The following is a 16,714-nucleotide window of genomic DNA, read 5'->3' as shown; positions in this document are numbered from 1 at the left end:
TAAGGGGACAGTCACCTACAAAGGAGTTCCCATCAGACTGTCAGCTGATTTCTCCACAGAGACCTTACATGCAAGAAGGGGCTGAAAAGAAGTATTCCAAGCCATGAAATCCAAGGACCTACATCTAAGATTCCTCTATCCAGCAAAGCTTTCATTTAGAATGGAAGGGCAGATAAAGTGCTTCTCAGATAAGATCAAATTCAAGGAGTTCATTATCACCACGCCCTTATTATATGAAATGCTAAAGGGACTTATATAGAAAAAAAGATAAAAAACTTTCTCACTTTTTTTATAATAAAAATTATATCAAGGTAGTTTTAGAAAAAATGTCATATTTCCATTTATGTGTAGCTTTCACCTTTGGACCTGAGGCAACTGCTTTGGTTGCTGCCATTTCCTTTCTAGAGAGAAGGGGGAAATAAGGTATGAAGAGCCTGTGCCTCATCACTTTTCTGTGCAAAACTGGGAAGCTGCATGCATTCCTTAAGCTCGCATTCTACCGGCGGGAACCATCATATGGCAATACCTGGATTCAAGGGAAGTTGGGAAATGTGGTCCACAGCTGGGTTTTCCTGTGTGGCTGAAACTGGATGTGGTTTCTGTTACAAAAAGGAAAAGGCGAGGACAAATATGGAGTATGTTAGTAGTCTTTGTTACACAAATGTATCACAGAGCTGCAATATAGTAAAAAGAAATTATTTTCCTTTTTTACTTAACGTTGTATCAAAAGATTTTTTTCATGTTACTATACAGTCTTTATTGTTGTAAACTTTCATAATTATGCTTTATAATAACTCACTGAGTATATAATGAATAAATTCTGTAACTCTTCCTACTGTCAAAAATGTAGATTATTGCCAGTTGTACACTATTATAAACAATGTCTCAATAGATCTTTTCATGAGTACAATTTTTTCATCTTCTTGGGATGATTCTCTTAGGATAAATTCCCAGAACTAGAATTCTTAGGTCAAAGGGTATGTGAACAGTTTATGATTCTTCATGTTTTTATTCCAAATTGGTTTCTGAGAAGGCAATACCAATTTGTTCCCAAAGAAAATATGCACATTTTTTCTATGAATGTGGAGAGGGAGACATATCCACACATCCTTGTGGGTAGAATAGCTTGTTTTTAGGGTCTCGCTGTAATGATATGAGACAACACAAGACTTGGGTTTGAATCTCTCATTTTGCCATTTCCTAGCTATCTCAGGGGCAGGTACTTACCCTGTGCCTCAGATATCTTGTTTTAAAATTAAGAATAAAAGTATTTCCCTCCTGAGGTTGTTTAGTAATCATTAAGGCTGCTGACAAATATTTTCTTTTATCATCTTCTATGCACATGTTAAAACATGTAATTCCCTGCTGCCTTGAAGATAGATATGGTCATATGACGTGCTTTAGCCAGTGAAATGTGAGCAAAGTAACATGTCATCTCCAGGTATAAAAGACTTAAAAAATCTCCGTGTAATTTGCCATATTCTTTTTTCCTTTGCCATGTGACCAGAAGTATTCCAGATCGCACCAGCTCTTTAACTGAGCCCTAGAATAAGGGTGGCACAGAGTGGAGCCCCAAGCCAACCAATGATGAGCATGTAAAATGAAAAAAAGGAAATCTTTGGGTTGATTTCTTTAAGCCACTGAGGCTTTGGTATTATCTGTTATCTCAGCGTAACGTAGCCTACCTTGACAACTGCAGGTATTCTCCGGATTAATAAAATAATATGGTTAAGATACTGGACCAATGGAAGAACTGCAACATAATGCCATTTATGATAATGGTTACTATGATTCATTCAGCGTCCTGCATATGCCAAGAATTTCTTTACGAACTTCACATTTATTCCTGCAACAAAACCTTTATTTTCTCAAACTTGTTGCAAGATAAACAGAAAACGGGTCAAAGGTACAGTGGCTTGCTACTCAAGCCCCTGCTAGTTCCCCCAGAAGAAACCTCATGAACTCAAGTAGCTTTTACATTTTTCTTGGCTTGAATATACCTGAGAGCAATTAAGATTTATATGCTTATGAAAAAATCGTTTCAAAATCGGACTGGAATGAGTCAGAAGAGAATTCGTTAGATGAGATTAAATAAATTCTCAAACCCATCTTTACTGTCTCTCTCTTTCTTTTAACAATTTTTATTAAGATATAATTCACATACCATACAATTCAACAGCTTCTAGTATATTCAGAGTTGTGCACACATCACCCTAATCAATTTTAAAATATTTTCATTACCTCAAAAAAGAAAATTCCACACCCCTTAGCTGTCACCCCGACCTTCCCATCCCTTTCCTATCCCCTCCCCCACCCCATCACAGCCCTAGGCAACTACCCATTTACTTTCTGGACTCTGCCTCTTTTCACAGTGTCTCCCAAAAGGTCAGTTTCCCACCATTCTAAACAAATGGTTCTTCCTCTCTCCCAGTCCAGTCCCACTCCCAACCCTGTAAACTCAGTTCAATTATTTTTAATTCAAAGTTCAAATTCAGAAGTATCTGATGTCATAAAATAATTTTTAACAAGACGTATTACTTTACTAAATTCAGAATTACCTTGCACTGCAATACCAAAGGTTAAAAAAACACACAACAGTTTGACTTTTTTGAGCTCTCATCTGTTCATGACCCGATCATGCGGTAGTCTGAGATGTATTCAAAATCTTCTCTTCTTTCATTGTTCTCTTGTAAGCCATTTCGCAACCTATTGGCATCTCTAGCTCGTTGTAAAAAGTACTCAGATGAGATTAAATTAAATTGTTCTCTTATATAAATCTGGCTTTCGAAACGTGTTGGTTAAGAGAAAGGAAGAAATTGAAGTTAATAGTCAGAAAGGGTATTAATGATCATCTGTGAATTTTAGTGACCTATACTCACAATTATTGTGAAGAGTTTCTGATTTATTTTTTATAATGCTCATTGCCACGAAAAAGTACTGACAATTTGTTTAACCAGGTCGTATTTGTTACCACGGAACTCAAATTGTCTGAATCACGTGGCTGGAAATAATGCTTTCTAGACCTAGCCTGAACTTCCAAGGCTTGTTGATGGAAGGCAGTCTGGACGTAAAGAGATTTTACTGATATTAAAGAAAACGGAAGCAACAAAATGTTCCCTATGAGGAAAGAATTAATGAAGCATGTCAATACTAATACACCCCTAAAGACCGTATTTCTGCAACATACTGAATTGAGGGTGAATTAACTAATTTATGGAGGGGGTCTGGTTCTAGTCTCCACTTGTGCTGTGCTGACTTGTTTTCTGTGTGTTTTGGATACGGGTGGCCACAGCAACCTGTTAGGCTCTGGTAAAACCCAGTCCAAAGAGATGTGAAGCCTGGACATGTGAGGTTGAATAAGCACATCCTAGAGCCATAATATATATTAACATTGTTGGGCAGTTATGGCAACGGAGAAACAGTGCCGATGAACACGAATGCTTCAAGGGTAAAGGCCTTAGGAAAAAACAGGCACTTTCTAGGTAGACATGCCATACCCTTTAAACTTTATTCATTGTCCTTTGCAAATTCTAACTTTGCTCTAATTACAACTACCCTGTTCTCATGAAGCTAATCTTCAGAAATGTTTATTCAGCAACTACAAAATTATGCATAAATTACTGGGCTAGGAATGGTGAGAAATACCATAAAGAGATGACAGGATTTGTGGCCTTGAGATTCTGTGGAAAAGCTCAAACTGTGTTTGGGACTCAAGACCAGTGCATTGACTATCACCTTGGAGGAGAAATTGAAGACAGAATTGAAAAGGAGTATAGGACTCAGATTAGTAGGTTCTTGAATGCCAAATTTATGTATTAGGACTTTATTCCTTGGAAAGCAGGGAATCACTATTCTTTTTTTTTCTTTTTAATGTAAAAAGGAAGTGATCAAAGCTGTTTCTGGCTATTTATTCACATATCCTTTTTTATCCTGTTGAAATAATCCCTTTATGGTGGAAAATTTTCAGTGAAGAAAAACAGCACCTATCTTACTTGTTTATGGTCCAATGCAATGTGGTAGGCTATGCTTAATATTTAGTTCATGCAAACAGCAGCTGTTATTAAAAACTCATGTCTTCTTAGTGCGGAAAGGAAAAAGGACTCCCCATTGTTCTTAATATTTATTTAGCTAAACTACCATCTGCCTCGCCAAAGAAAAATAAGAAACCCAGGCAACTGTGGCAGATCACTTGCCCAAGAAGACCACTTTTGAATCCNATCCTGTTGAAATAATCCCTTTATGGTGGTCAATTTTCAGTGAAGAAAAACAGCACTTATCTTACTTGTTTATGGTCCAATGCAATGTGGTAGGCTATGCTTAATATTTAGTTCATGCAAACAGCAGCTGTTATTAAAAATTCATGTCTTCTTAGTGCGGAAAGGAAAAAGGACTCCCCATTGTTCTTAATATTTATTTAGCTAAACTACCATCTGCCTCGCCAAAGAAAAATAAGAAACCCAGGCAACTGTGGCAGATCACTTGCCCAAGAAGACCACTTTTGAATCCTCATGAAGCTACTGGTGCTATCATGGAATACGGAAACACTATAAACTGGTTATCTTCAGTATTTTGTTGATCCAGCATTTTTTCAAGGTTATGTCTGTAAAGAGATTCCAGGGGGATTAGCAAATATTTAAATTATCTAAGGTTCTGGTTAAATGCAATCAATCTTACTCCCCTCTTTCATTGTCTTTTACATCCTCTCTGGGATCTCCTAGCCCTGAGTAATTTGTCACAACAGGCAGGATGTGAGGGACGCCACCACAGGCACCCTGCTGTCTGAAGAAAGGAGGGGGAGATCAGCAACAGAGTCAGAGAGAAGCAAGAATAATGTCGGCTAAGGTGGGGCCCACGTTGGTTCCTCCAGGAATTTAAAAGCGGGGTAGGGGGATAAGAGTTTTTATAGTTTCCAGAAATAGGACTGACTGCCAGCTTCTTTCCATCCTCCGTCTTAGCCTAGCTGTGGGTGAAGAACAGGCAGGCACAGGCAGGCTGACTACCTTCCTGCTTGTGACAGCTCCAGATTACAAATGTGCAGAACAGGATTACAGCGCCAGCATTCCCAGGCCCGGGGAGCAAAGTGGGGCGGACTGGGACGAGGTGAAGGAAAACCACACAACGAGATGGAGATAATGAGAAGAGGAAGTAGGGGTAGTAGATATGCTTTTACCATAGCATGAGAACGCTGAGCAGAGGAGAGGATGAGGGCAGGAGACAGAAAGCCTTGTGCTGCCTTGGTGTACATCCGAGAACTATGTGGGTGTGTTTGCAGAGGAAGTTGTGGGGGCATGTGTGTGTGCAGAATGTACATTAGGGAGGGGTTTTATTGATGCAGGAGTGGGAGGGTGTGTGCGGTAGGGTGTGGAGTGCGGGGGTGGAGAGAAAAAAGTGCACAAGGAGGGAGGAATTTCATGGAGTGCCAGGAACACCCATTTCACAAAGGAAAATTGTCAGCTGCCAGAGAATCAAATCTCCTTTGTGGGAACGTTTCAGCTCCCCATGGTGGATTCTGGCCGTAGATCCTACCCCAGGATGTTTGCCAGATGTTTGACCCATGAAGGGAGGGACACAATTTCTGGATTTTTACCACACCCTCATCCATGATCTTTCCCAGGAACTGATGTTTTTGCTTGTGAATAGCACAGCACTGGTCACAGAGCAACATTTCTTGGCAGACAGTCTAGCAAACAAAACTGTAAATTACAGAGAAAGAAATACTTTCTAGTCTTGGTTTCTTCATGTGCTTTGTGATGGCCTTTGGAACTCTGCTATAATATTTCTGTGTCTTGGTTCCCTATTTTCCTAGTAACAAAAAAGAATACACTAACTAGCTATGGGAAATATGGTATAGAATTGTGACAAATTTGAAATCAGCATGAGAAAGAACTTCTACATATTGGAACTGTTCAAAACTCGAAGAGATTGGTGTAGGAGGAAGTATGTGTCACGTCTTTAGAAGTATTCGAACAGAAAGATGTCCAGCTGTTGGATGTTTAGGGGGAATTCCAGCAGCAAATAAGAGGTGTACTTTAAACACTCTGAAGAATTCAGCAAAAACTCTGAAATGTTATGATTGTAGGGTGATACAGTGCTTTAAGCAATACAGAATGATTTCAAATATTAAAGTACTGCATTAAACATGAAATAATCAAGGTGTTAAATGATCAACTAACAAAGAATGTCTTGTATAATTAGCCCATTATTGGACAGGCTGTATGTATAGCACATAAATATAGGGAGAACCTGAGGCTCCAGGACTCCACAGGAGCCCTGAAACAAACTAAATATAGAAAGAAGGCTGTGCTATGTACCAGGCAGAAGTGTTCAATAAAAACAGGCTGGAACTCATCAGTCATTCCTGAATAGGCTCTATTTCTATAAGCAATCCATTTCAACTTGTATAGTGATTAAAGAATCCTCCAAGTTTTCTCTTCAGTGATGAAACTTCTAGATATTTATAGACCACCAAGTTCAGCTATATACCAGATGCTTGTTTGAGAAATGGTACAGCTGTCCTGAGAGCTTCCTTAGCTTTGCAAGTACTGTTGTGAGTCTCCTCACACGTTAATGTGCATTTTAATCATTGGGGACCTATTGAAATGCAGAGTCTGATTTAGCAGGTCTGGGGTAAAGTTTAAGATTCTGTATTTCTAGAGAAGCTGATGATGCTTGTCCATAGGCCACCCAAAGAAGTAAAGCTTGTATATGAAAGCAGTTAGGGAATTCTAGGCACTCACCTATTTGCCTGGGCAAAGGCTCACACTGGGGATAAAACTCAATACTATGCGGTTTGTGGAATCACATAATTAGTAGCATAAAAAGAGAAGAGCTTTGAGATGCCACCTAAAAAACAATTTGGCTCTTTTCATTGGTGTATGTGAGGGAATACAAAATCTGTGTGGGCTGGATTGGGGTGTCCTTAGGGTAATGATAACATGACCCATTAGGGTAAAGGTCAGGGACTTCTTGGGAGGAACCCCAGACTACACTGTCAAGTAGATGAAATGTCTTTTAGTCCCCTCTCACCTTGTCTCTCCCTTCTTACAACAAACCTTTTCCTAGGAGGAGACTTTGATCTTTTCTCTAAAGATTTTGACCTCAACTAATTGTCTTAATGTCTCTGAGGAATCAATCAGATAGCAAAGAATTTAAGATGGGATCTTCCCCAGAGAACTCTTTAAGACTCTAGACTTTCAAGACACAAAAGGATAAAGCTCTATCAGCAAAATGTCAGACCTTATGACAGGTATAAAAGTATACTTTGATAGGAAGGCTTGCTTCAAGTGCCTTTTGCTTTGTCCACAGACTGACCTTACCCACAATAAGAAGAGTAAGAAGTGACAGTGTTGGGACGAGTCCTGAGAAGGGTTTCAGTCTCATCGTAACTCATCAGGATTGACAGGGTATAGGATGAAAGTGTTGGTCCAAAGGAAAGACATTTGAGGACATGAATTAGCTAAGGCTGTTAGCTATTCTCTGAATGGTTATTTATTTTACATCAATGAATCAGAAATAATTGGATCCCACTCTCTCCTACCTTAAAATAGACAGTAACAAATGTTGTACCATACATTTTAAACCACAATAGAAATGTAAGAATTATTTGTTCTAACCATCCACAACCAAACACTCCAGCTGTTTTGTCCATCTGAAACACAACTAAAAGCCAAGAATTATGCAAAAAGTTCCCTGAGTAGGTAACATAGATGTCAATAAATTTATACGCTATAGCTCATATGAGATAAAGGTTTTGGTGGTTGTGTAATTGGCATCTCCCTCTTAATGTCAGTAATGCATTACTGACAACCAGACTCTGCACACGCAAAAAAAGCTGACTGGAAGCTTTTCCTTTATTAAATGGGAAAATTTATAACGTGTTACACATTAGCCCTAAACCACCAAAAACTTCTTAACAAAAACATAGAAAGATGTATACATGGAAGTTACAAGCTACATGTTATGATGTAAAATTACTAAATAATGCTTGCAGATCAAAGAATTGACAGTTTTTAACAGCTGCTTTTTGTGATGTGATGTCTCTCTCAGTACCAGTGAGAGAGAAACTTACCTTCATTGACAATGTCAACTTCTTAAAGTGTGTGCACATGATTCTGACTTTCTACCAATTATATTCATTTTCCTACATAGTGCTTTAAAATTTTTTCTGTTGAGTTTTGAAAATGTAAATATATGTTTTTCCTATAAAAACATTAGCCAAAAGTAATATATCAAGAAATATATGTGTTCTATGAAGTTGGGTATCAAAAACTGAGAAATGTTCTACAAGAAAAACGTTAACTGGGGGGATGTTTGTGGCACATGTCTAATGGTGTGCTGAAGCTTCTTGTACTGATTCACAAGAGCCAATAGTCAAAACTTCAGGAATTTAGCAAGCTGGTTGACATCACCTTGACAACTTGAAATTGCCCATGATGGGAGGATTTACAAAAAAAAATTGGCAAATGCTAGAAATCAGGGACTCCTCCCTCTCCCATGAAAGCTTACCAGCACACCACAGAGTATTCCTATGCTGTAGTTCACCAAATGTAAGATGTCATTGGTTGTTGGATAGATTATGGTATAGTGTTATGATAAGAATATGCTAGGCCAATATCTCAGATGAACATAAATGCTAAAATCCTCAACAAAATATTGGCAATCCAGATTCAGAAATACATTAAAAAGATTATATACCACAATTAAATGGGATTTATCCTGGAGATAAAAAACTGGTACAATAGTCACAGATCAATAAATGTAATAAGCCACATAAACAAAATGAAGGACAAAAATTACACAATCAACAGATGCTGAAAAAGTATTTGATAAAAGCCAGCACCCATTTATGATAAAAACACTCAGCAAAGTGGAGATAGAGAGACCATACCTCAACATAATAAAAGCCATATACGTGAAACCTATAGCCAACACTATACTCAATGGGCAAAAACTAAAATCTTTCCCTTACAAAGTCATAGGTGGAGAGCAGGATGACAGCTAGTGCTGGGCAGGGGGAGGTTAGGGAGTGGAGAGATTGAAAAGGAAAAGGAAAAAGCACTTAAGGACATGGACAACAGTGTGGTGATTGCTGAATGGAGGGGAGTTTAAGAGGACTAAAAGGTAATTTAGCCCCGGCTGGTGTAGCTCAGTGAATTAAGTGCAGACTATGAACCAAAGGGTTGCCAGTTCGATTCCTAGTCAGGGCACGTGCCTGGATTGCAGGTCAGGTTCCCAGTAGGGGCCATGTGAGAGGCAACTCCACACTGATATTTCTCTCCCTCTCTTTCTCCTTCCCTTCTGCCCTCTCTAAAAATAAATAAATAAAATCTTTAAAAATATATAAATAAATAAATAAAATGGCAATCCCCCCTTTGCACTCCCTTTAAAAAATAAAATAAAATAATTAAAAAATAAAAGCTCTCCCCTGAAGATCAGGAACAAGATAAGTGTATCCACTTTCACCACTCTTATTCAACATAGTACTGGAAGGCCCAGCCACAGTGATCAGACAAGAAAAAGAGATCAAAGGCATCCAAACTGGAAAGGAGGAAGCAAAACTGTCATTATTTTCAGACGACACGATGGTGGACATAGAAAACCCTATAGTCTCCACCAAAAAACTACTTGACCTAATAAGTGAATTTGGCAAAATAGCACGATACAAAGTTAATATTCAGAAACTGATGGCATTTTTGTACACCAACAATGAAATATCAGAAAAAGGAACGAGGAAAAATTCCACTTACTATAGCAACAAGAAAAATAAAGTACCTAGGAATAAATTTAACCAAGTAGGTAAAAAACCTGTACTTAGAAAACCACAGAACACTGAAGAAAGAAATTAAGGAAGACACAAACAAATAGAAGCCTATACCACGTTCATGGACTGGAGGAAGTAACATCATTAAAATGTCCAGGCTACCCAAAGCAATCTACAGATCCAATGCAATTCTTATTAAAATACCAATGGCATATTTCACAGATCTACAACATTTCTTTCAAAAATTTATATGGAACCAAAAAAGACCTCGAATAGCCACAGCAATCTTGAGAAAGAAGAACAAAGTAAGAGGGATCACAATACACAATCTCAAACTATATTACAAGGCCACTGTAATCAAAACAGTCTGGTACTGGCATAAGAACAGACACATAGGTCAATGGGACAGTATAGAGAGCCCAGAAATAAACACAAGTCTCTACAGTCAATTGATATTTGGCAACGGGGGCATGAGCATACAATGGAGTAAAGATAGCCTCTTCACTCCATTGTGTTGGGAGAACTGGACTGGTACATGCAAAAAAATGAAACTCAACCACCAGCTTATATCATACACCAGAAGAAACTCAAAACAGATACAAGACTTAAATATAAGTTGTGACACCATAAAAGTCCTGAAGGAAAACATAGGCAGGAAAATTTCAGATATGCCACAAAGCAATATTTTTGCCAATATATCTCCTAGGGTAAGGGAAATAAAGGGAAAAAATAAACAAATGGGACTACATCAAACTAAAAAGCTCTGCATGGCTAAGAAAACCTTCATCAAACTGAAAAAGGAACTGACCTTATGGAAGAACGTATTTGCCAATGATACATCAGACAAAGGTTTGATCTCCAAAATATATAAAGAACTTATATGACTCAAAACCAGGAAGTCAAACAATCCAATTAGGACATGCACAAAGGACCTGAACAGACACTTCTCCAAGGAGGACATAGAGAGGGCAAAGAGACATATGAAAAGATGTTCAGCATCACTAGCCCTCTGAGAGATACAAAATTAAAACCACAATGAGTTATCACCTCATACCTGTCAGAATGACCATCATTAATAAATCAACAAATAATGAATGCTGGTGAGGATATGGAGAAAAGGGAACTCTAGTGCACTGTTGGTGGGAATGCAGACTGGTACGGCCACTGTGGAAAACAGTATGGAATTTCCTCAGAAGACTAAAAATAGAACTGCCTTTTGACCCAGCAATCCCACTGCTGTGACTATACCCTAAAAACCCCAAATAATTATTTCAAAAGAACTTATGCACCCCTTTGCTCATAGTGGCACTGCTTATAGTAGTGAAGTGCTGGAAGCAACCTAAGTGCCCATATGTAAATGAGTAGATCAGAAAGCTATGGTACATTTACACAATGGAATACTACACAGCAGAAAGAAAGAAGGAACTCCCACTACCTTTTGCGAAAGCATAGATGAAACTGGAGAGTATTATGCTAAGTGAAACAAGCCTGTTGGTGAAAGACAAGTACCATATGATCTCATCTATAAGCGGAATCCAATGAACAAAATAAACTAACAAACAAAAGAGAACCACAGGCATGGAAACACGGAGCAGACTTAGAGTGACCAGAGGGTAGAAGCAGTATAAGAGTGGAAATAAGGGGAAGGAACTAGTTAAAGAACATGTATGAATGATCTACAGACACAGGCAACAGTATGGGAACTGACTGTGGGAGTGAGGTGCAGGATGGGTAGAGGAGGGCCATGGGGGAAAAATTGGAACAATGTAATAGAATGAAAAATGATTTTAAAAAGGAAAAAAATTACTAAAAAAGGGAATATGCTAGACTTATATCCCAGTAAAAACAACCTCTGAACAGTGGCTTACTCAACAGAAGTTTATTTCATTCTATAATGACGGTCACAAGGAATCTCTTGTGCTACTTAATTACTCAGGGGCTATATGCTGATAAAGGCTCTATCATCTCTATAGAGGCTTCAGAGTTTACTGTGGTAAGAAAAAAGTATCTGGAGGTCAAGACCTAGTTTTTCAACACTTCAATCCAGGTATAATACAAGTCACTTTCCACCCACACCCCTCTGGCCAGAACCAGTCACATGGCCGCAAGCACCACTGTTCCAGTCACATACACTATTATTTTACGTAAGGGAATAAATAAACTTACTATCAATTAAACTGTGACTTAAGGCTTTCTTATAACATAGAATGAGTTATTTAGACACAGATTTTTAAAATATCATTTATCACTCTTTTGCACACCAAAGAGGGTAAATTAATCAAAACAAATTGGTTAGTATATTCTCTAAAAGTTTTACACATTTAGAGGCTGCTGCTTCTTTTTTTCTTTGAAATTTTTACTTTTTGATTTTATTTATTTATCTTTAGAGGGGAAGGAGAGAAACATCAATGCATGGTTGCCTTTTGTGTGTCCCCTGCTGGGAGTTGGCCTGCAGGGAACTGGCCTGCAACCCAGGCATGTGCCCTGACTGGGAATTGAACTGCGATCCTCTGGTTTGCAGGCCTGTGCTCAATCCACTGAGCTACGCCAGCCAGGGCTAGAGGCTGCTTCTTCTAAATCACCTTCATATTCAGAGTCACTGGTATCTGTGGTTGTCTACACACACTGCCATCAAAAACATGTAAGACCTTCTTCTAAACCACTGACATCCAATGTGCAAGTTTTAATTCTGCAGCTTTATGGATCCCACTAGAAGGTGTTCCTGGAAAGTTTTCAGAAAACAACAGGTTTATACTGCTACCTCAAATATCCTCTACTGATTCATTGTCTGGAGCTGTGCAGTCACCCATCAGGCCCTGATGGGAACAACCAAGTCACTCTATTTTCAGCAAGCTTTTTTTTTTTGGCACTGCATATTATGTATCTCACTTTAAAATCCACAGCAAACTGAGATTTTTCCAAAACCCATAATCTTGATGGAAGAGGTGTTTTTTTTCTTTCCAGTTAATCTGGTTAATCTGTCAGTGTTCCAAGAGTACCTTCTCTCAGGGCCATGAATTCGCCTTTCTGTGAGGAGCAGGTCACGTTCACACCAACTGGCAGAACGGCAGCTTGGAAGGCTCACCACTATTATGGAGAAGAACCCTCGATTGAGGTTAGTGGGAGTAACTACAGGTTTCTGACGTCTTCTAACACCATCAGTTGGAGCACCTGTTGTAAGATGTGCTGCCAGAGGTTAACCTGGGCAATGCCCATTCACTCGAGCTTTTTTGTCAGTAAGTCTCAACAAGTCTTGCCTAGTTATGTCATGCTGCTTGAATGATTCACTGTAGATTTGATACTGATCTACAGCTATCCTCTCAGAGCTTCCCTAATGCGTGCATAACTTTCTTGGCCTAGGTACTCCTCCTGCCCTGCACTCCCCCCACCTCGCACTTTTGCCTATTTTGCATTCATCGGCTCCAGGACCAGCTTGCTGGGGTCACGCAACGAGAGCAGCGAGCTCATTTTGTAATGGACTAATTTCTCAGAGATATAGGCAGCTATGTCATGAATACTGCTTGCTTGAGAATGATTGTGAAAAGCCATTGATTCTAAGATGTGTCCTGATTTCAGAGTTGTTGAAATCTAAAAAGTTTTGGAATCTATTAAATATCATACTCCCCCAAAGGGGACCTTGGACTGAAACTTAGCCTCAAAGATTTTTGAAAACTTAATGGGCAGATGGAGAGAGAAATGGCCAGTGATTTAAAAGCTATAGGCAGTCTTTTCTCTCCCTGGAGATGGCAGCTAGAATTCACCTTCGTAACAGATTTTTCCTTTATTTTGGGAAAATTATCAGAATGAGTCATTTAGGTGTTTAAACATAAGCAATGGCCTTGTTCTGACCTGGTGATTTTCAGTTTGGGTGACTCTGACTTGGTAAACATCTCTGAATTATAACTCAACAACAAATGCCTGTTTTGTACTCTGCAGAATTACATCTCTGTACTTTGTATTTCCCTTAGATAAATATTATTTTCTTCTAGGTGTGAATTTGGATATCATTGTGCCTGAGAAGTATCATTTATTCATCTGGATATTTGTGTGCATTCCTGTTCAGAAGCAAAATTTGGATATTGCATGAAAAATGAGCAGGCAAGGTCTGCCTGTCATGCCAGCAGACAGAACACATGAATGGAATTAGGTTTGGTAGGGACTAACCAGGCATGGACTGTCAATGTCTGTGGGCTATGTAAGGTGGGATAATCTAGAATCTATTGCTATTGGACTGCTATGTTTTGATGCATTATCCTACTGGGAACCATGTGACCAATTCATGATTCTGCTGGTGAGTCACCTTAGAAAAAGCAGTAAGAAGCTGGTAGGGATAAATGATTGCTGGAGAAGTGGGCCTTGGATCGGAGAGGGGAAACATTTCCCTCCCCTCTCTGGAGCCTGACCATGGGCTTATGCTTGGAATTCTGGATACTTTTGGCCTGTTCCTGTGGACAGATTAGGGTGGAGAGGGGTGGAAACTAAATAGGCATATTCTTGTGGAGGGCTCAGAATGGATCTGACCCTCCCTGGGTTCAGGGTGAGCTCATCTGGGAGCCAAAGCCAGCAGCAGTACTTTTCTGTTTTTATCCAGTCTTCAGTTAAGCTTGTTAAAAGTGTGGCCTGGTTTCAGGGGGCTTCCGTGAATAAAGACAAGGTCTATTTCACAACCCAGATGACATGACACAGAAGAGAGTAAGTAGGGTGCTTTCCTCTGAAGTCAGAGGTGGAAGCAACGTATTAGGAGTAAAAGGGTTTTATTCTGCAAGCCCACTCACATTAGTGAAAACAAACCTGAAGAACAGGGTAGAAGATCAAAAGTTTTATTTGAAGTAAGCACAAATACTGAATGAAAGCAATGAAAAGAACTAACCACCACAGCTCCCTGGGACCAGATTATAGTCAAATAGTGCCACACACCTCAGCTGATGCCCAGGGTCTAGGGCATCACCCTCTTACAGCCCAGTACAATCATATGTGTTCATCACAACTCCAAGTTTTCAAAATTTGGAAAACTCAGTTTAAAATCACATAAAAGCTCATATTACCATGAAGGAAGATTTTTATGTAATTTGCTAATGTAAGGAAAACACTTGTGATACAGTAGCTTAACCCTCAGTTATTTGGAAAACCTTGGTATTGTGGATGTTGATTTCCCCAAGAAACCTGGATAGACAGAAATGGGCCTGTTCAATTGATGGCACTTGCACTACAGGACACTTTGAAGAGAAACATGGTATTTTCCCTGAAAGCATTTGGAGACGTTCCCTGTGTTTCTAACAATGCTCTAGCTGCTCATATGAATCTAACAAGTATGAATTTATCTAAGTCTTTCTTTACCCTATTTATATTTGTGGACTACGCAACATCTTGAGGATAATGAGTTCCATATGTTTACTACCCACTGTATAAAGTAATGCCATCTTTTATTTATCTTTAAACCACTTTCAGAGAATTTCAATGGGTGCCCTTGAGATTTTGCATTCCAGGATTTGAGGATGTTCTCACTCCAGCGCTGCAGCTAGCACCGACCGGGCTTTCTGTAGATAAGAGCACCCCTCCGGGGGCTCAATTTAGGAATGGGTGCTCCTCCCTCATTTGGGCAGATGCAGCCTTGTGCCAGGTGCACGACTCAGTGAACAGAGCACAGCTGAATTTTAGTCCAGCACGGCCCCCTCCTCTGCCCGCACCTCCTCACCAGGCTGTTGGCAGGTGCCCCTGCAGGGTGCAACTGGTACAATGGTATACATACAGCAGTCCTGGGTCTCATCACACAGGTCCTTCAAAGATTTCACTGATTTTGATAATATTCTCTCCCAGGTACCATCTTTCTAAGGGATCTATCTTAGCCTTCCGTTTTATTCCTAATCTAGTGCCTGCTGACCCTTCTCCGCCCCTCCTGAGGTCTCGAGCTGACAGCCCAGACACTTTCTGCCCTCTCCTCAGGATGCTCTGCATCCAGCGGCGCCCAGCAGGCTGTAGGGCTTTGGAGCAGCTATAAGACTTGGGCCAGAGTAACGACTCTATAATGGATTCCACTTCCAGGGGTTCAAATGGATAATTCAGAGAGCACCATCTTATAATCGTAGTTTAACTTTATTTGCCCCAGACTCACACTGTCATTTTGTTGCCTATGCAGAGAGTTTGGGGATACTTTTGTAAGCTTGTTGAGGTCTTTCTTCATTTTATCTTCATCAGGTATGAACTGTATCACCGGTACCTATCACCTTCCAGATTTCATTCCGTATTTCCTTTCCAAAAATTTGTCTTAATCCTAAATCATACATGGATCATAGCTGTAATATAAGGATAACAAACCCTTAAATAATTCAACCTTTTAAAAACTACTAAAGACCATGAGTTTATTCCCCTCTTCTTTTTAAAAAAAAATCTTTGAGCCTATTCTCTTTTTTTTTAAATATATTTTATTGATTATACCATTATAGTTGTTCTATTCCCCCCCTTCAATCCCCTCCACCCACACCCTCCCTCCCCCACCATTTTCCCCCCCTTAGTTTATAACCACGTGTCTCAAGTTCTTTGGATTCTATATTTCCCCCACTATTCTCGCCCTCCCCCCTATCTATTTTCTGCCTACCGTCTATGCTATTTTCTGTGCCTTCTCCCCCCTTCTCCCCCTCCCACCCCCCTGTTTCTAACCCTCCATGTGTTCTTCATTTCTATGGTTCCACTCCTGATCTAGCTGTCTTCTTGGTTTGCTTTTGTTTTAGGTGTGGTTGTTAACAACTATGTGTTTGCTGTCCTTTCACTGTTCATCTTTTTCATCTTCTTTTTCTTATATAAGTCCCTTTAGCATTTCATATAATAAGGGCTTGGTGATGATGAACTCCTTGAACTTGACCTTATCTGAGAAGCACTTTATCTGTCCTTCCATTCTAAATGAAAGTTTTGCTGGATAAAGCAATCTTGGCTGTAGGTCTTTGGATTTCATGACTT

At 39.5% G+C, this 16,714-nt stretch overlaps 1 long non-coding RNA gene across 1 annotated transcript in view; it reads right to left on the bottom strand.

The window, feature by feature from the left end:
- Positions 1-440: 440 nt before the first annotated feature.
- Positions 441-16,714, bottom strand: part of LOC118985302 (uncharacterized) — a 68,743-nt gene continuing 52,469 nt past the window's right edge. Inside the window, exon 4 of the long non-coding RNA XR_005066091.1 lies at positions 441-599. This is a non-coding gene — a long non-coding RNA (uncharacterized LOC118985302). The remainder of the gene's footprint in view (positions 600-16,714) is intronic.

The sequence above is a fragment of the Sturnira hondurensis genome, unplaced genomic scaffold (genome assembly GCF_014824575.4).
Source record: "Sturnira hondurensis isolate 20B ecotype Veracruz unplaced genomic scaffold, ASM1482457v3 Scaffold0004136, whole genome shotgun sequence".
NCBI lineage: Eukaryota > Metazoa > Chordata > Mammalia > Chiroptera > Phyllostomidae > Sturnira > Sturnira hondurensis.
This window is presented reverse-complemented; position numbering and strand designations above follow the sequence as displayed.